Here is an 8,643-nt window from a genome sequence, read left to right as displayed (position 1 = left end):
AATGATGCTCTTCCCTGTTATTACAGAGCAATTGTTGCAGGATTTTTTACCACAATACCTGGGATTCATTGTCTCGCCGCTTGGAAGAAAGAAGAGGGGGACACAAAATGAGCAGCAGGCAAAAGTTTATTAGAGTATAAGATAAGAAAGGAAGAATAGTAGGAAAGCTCTCTTTACAGAGAGGAGATACTAAAAAATGAATGCCCACCAACAATAGGCAAGGGTCCTTGTTCTATAAGGTTCTGGTCAGCCCTCCCCCTTCCCTTCCCCTTGTTCCTTCCCAGGTCCTACCCTTATTGGCTTCATAGCACTGGGTGCTAGGTTGTCCATTCCTGATTGGCTTGTTTCCATTGTAGGAGGGGTGGCCTACGGCCATAGTTAGAGCTTTTGTCAAATTCCAGAGGGAAACCTGAGGGGGAGTAGGTGGGGTCTGTTACATTCTTAAGGACCTTAAGCCTAAGGTGGTTTGCTGTGGTCAGACACTCCCAGCATTGTTCCAAACTAGTGTTTTTCCCCACTCAGGGACTTAAGGTCCTATACTTTCCCTCTGCCTATTTTATCCTATCTCTTCTTCTCATACAATCAGGATTAAGTTTTGCCAAAAATATTGTATCAATGTGGGTTTACATGAGATACCATGTTACAATAAGAGCAGCCACAACACTCTGCCATGCTATGTAGCATGGAAAGAATGTGTGGTCAGTTTCTTGCACCTGGCAGGTGAAGGAGGAGTAGGAGGAAATCTTCCTGGTTCAAAAAAGTCAAGATTAGTCACTGTGCAAGAAAAGCCAGCAGGAGAATCTTGCAGACAGAGATATGATACGTAGAGTCCAGAATCCTAGTAGCCCAGTGTCTACATCCTCTTCATTCTTCAAATTCTCAACATATAACTCTTTTACTATCAGGTAGATGATGGCGAGAAAGAAGGCGAACAGCAGCAAATAGAGAATTGAGAGGACCTGTACCGGCCTTTGCCGAGCCTGGGCTCAGCCACCCCCAACCACCCAGAAAATGTCATTGTGCTTATCTGGCAGAACCGGAGACCTGTCTCCATCCTCCTGGAGCAACGAGACCTTTCTTGGCTCCGATGACGCCCCAGCCGAGAAGTCCTTCCGCAAGTGGCATGCAACTTGAGTCGCATCCGTCCTTCCCATCATCCACTTCACTTTCACTGCTACCGTCTCCCGGAATGAAGGCAGAAAATGTAGGCCAGGAAAACAACAGGGGTGCCAGGGCTTTGGCACAGAGCAGCTGAATGCCTCCCACTCTCCAAGAACCAACCATGTGTGGACATGGTAGGAAAAGGGGCATAGGTCATCTTAAAGTGCCAGAGTCCAGGTCCGGGTCATGAGGGCTGGCAAGAGTCAGCAACGTTAATTCTTTTGCTTTAGTTGGTCCTGTTTGTGAGTACTCAAGGGGCTTTAGATCCAGCAAAGATAGCTCAAGAATGTTAGTCAATCTTTACTTCTGAACCAGCAGTGAAGACTTTTATTACTGATTTATTGTCCCCGATATGATTAGGCTATCTCCTGGCCTGACAGTGGCTGTTTGTTCTCACCTCTTTTTCTTTTTCTTTTTTCTCTTTTGGTTTGTTTGTTTCCTTAAAATCATTACCAAGGTCAATTCTTCTGCAACTGCAAATATCCCAGGAAGTGCTGCAAGAAATGTGATTTGGGCAAGTAGCATAGATCACAAGGTGGCTGGGAGTCTAAAATGACTTTTCTTCTGTCAAGAAAGCTATGTCTCATCTTTTTCTGAGGGCATTTAACTCTTTCTGCTTACAAAAGGGGATATAAAAAGAGACCGTTGGTGACCTTTTAAGAACAATATTTAAGAACAATAAGAACAATAACATGATTGGTACCCACCGTACTACAGTAGGTTGAGGAGTGAATGGGAAGTGAGAAAAGGGAGGATGGCAAGAGAGAGAAATCAGACATAACTTAAGGGACATACAGGGGATAGGTAGGAAAAAGAAAACTATTCCAGACTTTTATAAAACTATACTGTAGAAATTTTAAATTTCATTCTTAATTAAGTTTTTAAAAAAGTAAACTAGTGAAATAAGGGTTTACACAGATCTCTGCAAGCTGGGGCTTCTGGATGCGCAAAAGTCACCCATGGTAGTGTTACCCACCAAGGGTCTGTTGCGTGATGTGCAGCTGAGCCTGAAGACTATCGCCAGTTTTTGTGGCAGAGAAAAAGGGTTTTAATGCAGGGCACCACGCAAGGAGATGGGAAAACATTTCTCAAATCCTCCTCCCCGAGGAAAGGGAGAGCTGAGTATTTACAGGATTTTATGGGGTGGGGCGTGTCTTGAGGGTGGATGTAGGTAATTGGCTGTTGGAAAAGGGGGAAGTGTAGTGTTTCTCACAGGCGCCGCCTACCTAGTGATTGTGCTGGTACATAGCTCTTATGTGTAAAAAATGGCTGGCCAACCTGACAGATTGACAGGAGGATCTCAGGGTGTGTCCTCACAGGTTACTTCCCTGCCCCCCACCCCCACCCCACCCTTCTGTGCAACTGCAAGAATTCATCCTGGTGTACTTCAGTTTCAGATGGTTTCATCTGCGGTCAGGGTCGCTTATGCAAAACAGCCTCATAAATAAGTCAGCCAGAGTTTCTTTACAGTAGCATGGCCAAACGTTTGTTAACTTAACCTGTCAGCTTCAGTAGTAGTTTCAGTTTCAATTGAAAATATTTAAGTTACCTTTCAACATCAGGGCTATGCCTACTCATGTATGTATCTGAGATAAATTTGGTAACTAAAATGTCAAAAAAAATTTTAAAGCCTTCAGCCTAGCATACATACTGTTAATCTATAGCAACAATAATTATTATTTACTAAGTACAGAACATTTGGTAAGTAAAATCTTTAAACTGAAATTTTTGTTCTCCTGAACACTACTGCATCCCCAATCCATGTGGAATAGATTTTAGTTGTAGGTGTATAAAAAGTTGTCAGGGAGCAAGAATTTCTGTCCCCTTCAAGGGTTCTTGTAGCTGGACTAAGAATCAAATTGGCATGAGACAGATTAACAGGAGAAAATCAGATTTAATAGCACATATATGGGGAATCAACACACATGTGGAAATTCCAAAGACTGTCAGGCAAAATGAGGTATATATGTCATCCTGACCTAAGGAGAGTGGGGTGGAGTTCTGGGACGTCAAAAGAATGCATTTCACAGGGCGAGAAGAAGAAAAGCAGGTGTTTGGTAATTAGATGCTTACCTGGCCATACAGATGGGTCATTCAGATAAAATTTATGTCTGCTGATAACTCTTATTCTGGGAAAGATCCCCAATTTAGATTCTTCTATGTAGTTAAGGAAGGGGCAAAAGTTTCTCTTGAGGTAGCATGGCCTCCATTTTCTTCAGCTCAGAATAACCTTCAAACCAAAGAGGCCCATCTTGGGATTTATTGCTTAAAACACTAGGCAAAACATTTTGTACAGCAGATAGATAGATAGGTAGATAGATACCATAGTATCTTGTATCATAGTATCAACTACCATAGTAGTTGAGGTTGTAGTTACATGCCAGCCAAGACTGCAGTCATCTGAAGGCTTGACTAGGGCTGGCGGAGCCTTTCCCAAGATGGTTCACTCACATGGTGGATAAATTGGTGCTGGAAATTGGCAGGAGGCTTTATTTAGTTCCTTACCCTAAAGGCATCACCATAGGACTATTTGAGTTTCTCCAATGCATGGTGACTATCTTCCCCAGAGTAGATGATCCAAGAGAAAGAAAGCTTTTGTGACCAGGGCTCAGAAGTGACACTCTGTGGTTTCTATAATGTTCTCTTGATATCATGGTCTAGTCCTATCCATTGTGGCAGGGGAACACACAGGGGTGTTAATTCTAGGGATGAGGTTTATTGTGGGCCATCCTTGAGCCTGGATCCCACATATTTATCATAGAGATGCTAATGTGTTACTTTGTGTGGGTCAGTTTTATATCTTGCATATAGTCAGGGATTGCTGTTCACATTAGCGATGACTCTTCATTGCACTGGCCTATTCACACATGCCTAATAAATGCCTTTGTAACCTCTAGCAAGTGAAAAAGGTGCAGGGTTAGCTATTGTCTAGACTTCAGGCAGGAGGGAGAATTGGCTCCTGTTATTGCAGCAAAGCTAGTTAACCCTAGAGAACAGAGGAAGTAGGAAAGAGGTTCATTTTAAGTATCATACTAATAATAGGAGTGTCTATGGGGGAAAATAAATGGTGCTCTGATTTTTTGATGCTGCTCTCTTCATTATATCCTTGTGCTAAAAATTTGTATTGGTACAAAGGCCAACTTCCTACAGCAAAGGGCTGGGTAAATGTTTCATTCTAGGCTTTTAAAATGTTTATGTTTGCTTTTATGCATGCATTTTAAATATTCAAACACTCCTCCCTGATTACAATCGTGGTGAAAACCTAGGAAACAAATGCTGTAGTATTGATTTTTTTCTATTTAAGGATATTTGGAGATCATTTTACACACTGGCATTTAACAATTATATATACATATATGTATCTTCTCTCTGTGTGCTCATAAATTCTCACTTGGGAATACCTTAGACTGAATCAATATGAAAGAAATGATGAAACATATTTAAAAAGCATTCATTTTCAGGTGTGAAATAGATATCATATTCTAGAAGCAATAGTTACACACAAATCTAACTGAATGATTGAGGTCATGCAATCCTGCAGTAAAAGTATCACTAGGCTTTTAGCCACATTGAAATTTGTGTTGTCCAGATGCTTTCAGGCATAATTGTGATGATGTTGAGATCTTTTTCTGAATTGGCAATGTAGTGCATTATTTTTTTAAGTTAGCAGCATTTAATTGATTTGAGAATTATTTCTATGTTTGATATTTGAACGAGACTGACAAATACCTCTCATCCAGAATAACATTTTAATGCAAATTTCACATGACAGAATGTTCTGTGATGCCAAATGTTACTCTTAGCTATTTTCTACAAGAGAGCATAATTACAACACTACCATCATTAAAATTATTTTATATTTTTTATAAAAGTTGGTTTGCTTTATGTCAATGCAATTGAAAAATAGACTTTGCTGATATTTTGTAAAAAAATTTTACTGTTTAGTGTTTCCACAGAGAAATTACCAAATACAGCAATGTTAGTGAAGACTACTTTGGACAATGAAGTTCAAAATATACCTATACATCTTTTTCAATAAACATTAATGTCACCATGATAATTGAAATGGTTTATTAAGGATAGTTTTTTTTTTTTTATGATATTGTGGAAAGAGACTGGATTAAGACAGAAAAACATGGGTTCCAGTCCGAAATCTGTTGTTTATTAGTGTGATATTGAATAAGTCACTATCTTTATTTGCAGTTCCATCATTTGTGCCTGGATTAATAAAACCTTCTTTATAATCTATTGTGAGGATTAAATGAACTAACATATGAAATAATTCTGGTATAGATTCTAGAAATATTAGGTACTAAGTAAATATTTATTTCTAGATTTACATTTTCTTTATTCTTGCCTTCTAGTTGCAAAGTCTATTAGGTAATGGGTAAATCTAATAAAATATGTTGCAAGAAGAAAATAATTTTGGGGGAATTTTGTGCCACGTTATTTCAGCTATGCAATTTTGCTGATAGATATAGTTTGCTTAGGACTAAGGAGTATCTCTAAATAAATGTTTATTGTGTGTGATTTCTTGACCAATTTTATTGTTAGAATTCCTTATTTCAGGGGAAACCATTATTTAAAGTAGGGACCAAATGGTGGACAGCATGATATTGGTGATAATGGCGATGATAATCTGAATGCCTTTCTTTGAGATTTGTCATTCTCTTTAGCTCCCAACATGTTGTCTTAGTGGCCAGCTTCCCTCCTTTATAGTACCTGAATAGTTCTTGTAAATATTTGTTTCTTGTCCACGATTTCAAGCATTGAAACAATCTTTCCTTCATCCTAAGGATTTATTATTAGGCAAGACAATTTCCCTTTCCTAAGTTTTGAGTGGAACATGGAAATTGCCTACTAGACAGTCAGCAACAGTAATGCAAACTCTGATACTTGTGCTCATCTACTACTTTCAAAGACCAAAGAAATAGTACTAACAAAAATCCCTGATTATATGAAAACAGAAAAGAGCGAAACAAATCAACATCCACCTATATAGATAAAAATGGTTACCCTGTTTTTCAACTTCAGGAAGGTAGCAGACTCCTGAAAACCCTTCTGTAAATGGCATTATTTTTAACAGGGCCTATTTTGTAACATATTAATACTGTTATAAGTCAGGAATCATAGAAATATTAGAATTCATCAGTTTCAATTTAGGACCTTTTGAAAATGGATAGAATTCTGTTGAATTCTTATTGTCAGCTTTGGAGATTGTACCTCCAATGACAGGGCCAAATTTCTTAAAAATGTACTCTATCCCTTTAATTTGAAAATAATATGTTCTAAATGCTTTTTTATTGCAATTATTACACACTTAAGAAAGAGTAAATGTTGTCATAACATATACATAACCATAAACCTAAAATTCAAGGTTTGTTCATTTGGTTTGCAAAATTGGCTTATATTACCTAACAATCTTATAATTAAATTTATAGTTAATATTTACCCAAGATTAAACACACCATAATACACCATAATACAAAAAAGTATTGTTTGGCATTACATATAGTCTTCTAGTGATCCCCAGGATTTATTTTCATGTTTATTTTACTGTCCTTTTTTAAAATCTTTTTATCTTCTGGTGTTTGCCTTCAAATAAGAAGATGGAGTATTAACAATAAAGTGAGGGGAATCCAGGTGCTTCAGTAATATAAAGGGCATTAGATTCCACCAACTTAAAAACAACTTTATGACTTGGGATCAAATCTGTAAGTTAGTTTAAAAGTACAGAAAACTATGAGGGAGGGGCCAGGATGGTGGAACAGCCTGGAAGTTTTTTTTTTTTTTTTTTATGTCTCTCGTTCCTGAAATGCAGCCATATCAACACTAAACCATCCTGCACACCTAGAAAACTGATTTAAGGATTAACACAACATTCTGCATAACCTGAGCCACAGAACTCAGCAGGTATGTGGCACGGAGAGGTGAACTGGGGGAGAGAGAAGCCGCAGAGGGCAAGGAGCTGTTTTTGCTTGTGGAGACAGGACAGAGACAGGGGGAGAGTATGGGAAAGCATCTCCTCCATGAAAGCAGCTGGAGAGAAAAGAAAGAGTACATGAGGGACTGAACAAAAAAGGGAGAAAGGAGAAAGGAGAGGGTTTAAATTCCATTAAGACTGTATCAACAGGGGGAGCACAGAGTCTAAAAGTCCGAAGCTCATACCTGGTGGATCTCTGGTGGGAAGGGTGAGTCCTCAGGAGCAGAGAGCGAAGTCTGAGGGGTCTGCAGGCCACATGGAGAGTGGCAGATCCCCTGCTGGGAGGACATTTGGCAGAGGTTGGGGGCTAGCAGATCGGAGAACAACCCCATTTGCTGATGATGGAACAAGGACATTAAGGGGAGAAGCCTGGTGCCAGATGTGTGTTGTGATTTACCATAATCCCTGAAATGCTGCTGCTACACAATAGCATGGACTTTTTCTGGGGCAGGCTGGCACCTAGCCGCAGTCTCTGGGCATCAGCCACATGGTCTCCTGAACGTTCCTGGGGGGTGCGCTGGCGACCGGACATTGCTTAGTGAGACCCTTCCCCATAGGATCTGAGTGGGTCAAAGCCGCAGTCTCTCAGAAGTGAGGGGTGGGAAACACAGCCGCCTCTGAGAAAAAACCCAGAAGGAGGTGCCGCCTGGCAGCCTAACAGCTTGGTCATAGACAGTGTAAAAGCGGGCAGTGGATGGAGGCCAGAGACAAAGGAGGGGTACTCGATTGCCTGGGGGGGGGGGGGGAAGAACAGAGTTCCCATCTGAGAGACTGGGTAGCTGGGTAACGCCATTTTTACCTCTTCCGCGCATGTGCCTACGTGCACCACAACAATCCACCACAGTAAGGTAAGCAGCGCCATCTAGTGGAGAAGGGAGCCATTACACTAAGCCCCGTCCAATTGGGCCAACCTTGCTCTTCAGCAACGCCACAAGTCTTTCTGCCTGCTTAGTTTATGGACTATAAAGTGCTTCGTAGTTTGACTTCTAGGGAAAACCAATGCAATTTCAATTGTATTTCAGTCTGTTCACTGGTCCATCTATTCATTTTTTTTCTTTCTCTTTTTTTATTCTTGAATATAGAAAGGGAAAAATTTTATTTTTATTTTCCACCTTTATTAAAGATAGTATTCTTTGTTTCTACTCTATTTTTTACTGTTTTGTAAATTTTTAAAATTCTATTTTCCTTCCATCATTTCATTTTATTCTAATTTATTGTATTCATTTTTTCAAATTTTTAAACATTTTCCTTTTTCCCCCCTTTTCTTATCAGTCCCTGTTTTCTCTAGTATATCAAGCTCCTTTCAACCACCAGACCGAAACACACCTAGGATCCAGCATCCTTTTTTTGATTTCTTTCTGTTGTTTTCAATTTTTTAATTTTATTTTTTATTCCTTATTAATTTCTTTTATTCCTTCAAAATGAGGAAATGAAGGAATTCACCCAAAAGAAAGAATAGGAAAAAATGACAGCCAGGGGCTTAATCAACACAGACAAGC

General features: G+C 39.5%; 1 pseudogene; it reads right to left on the bottom strand.

Annotated features, from left to right (window-relative positions):
• Positions 1 to 673: 673 nt before the first annotated feature.
• On the bottom strand, positions 674 to 1,294 carry LOC102963566 (annotated as a pseudogene).
• Positions 1,295 to 8,643: the final 7,349 nt, after the last annotated feature.

This window comes from Panthera tigris, chromosome C1, assembly GCF_018350195.1.
Source record: "Panthera tigris isolate Pti1 chromosome C1, P.tigris_Pti1_mat1.1, whole genome shotgun sequence".
Classification (NCBI taxonomy): domain Eukaryota; kingdom Metazoa; phylum Chordata; class Mammalia; order Carnivora; family Felidae; genus Panthera; species Panthera tigris.
Note: the sequence above shows the minus strand (reverse complement) of the source record. Positions and strands in the feature narration are given on the sequence as shown.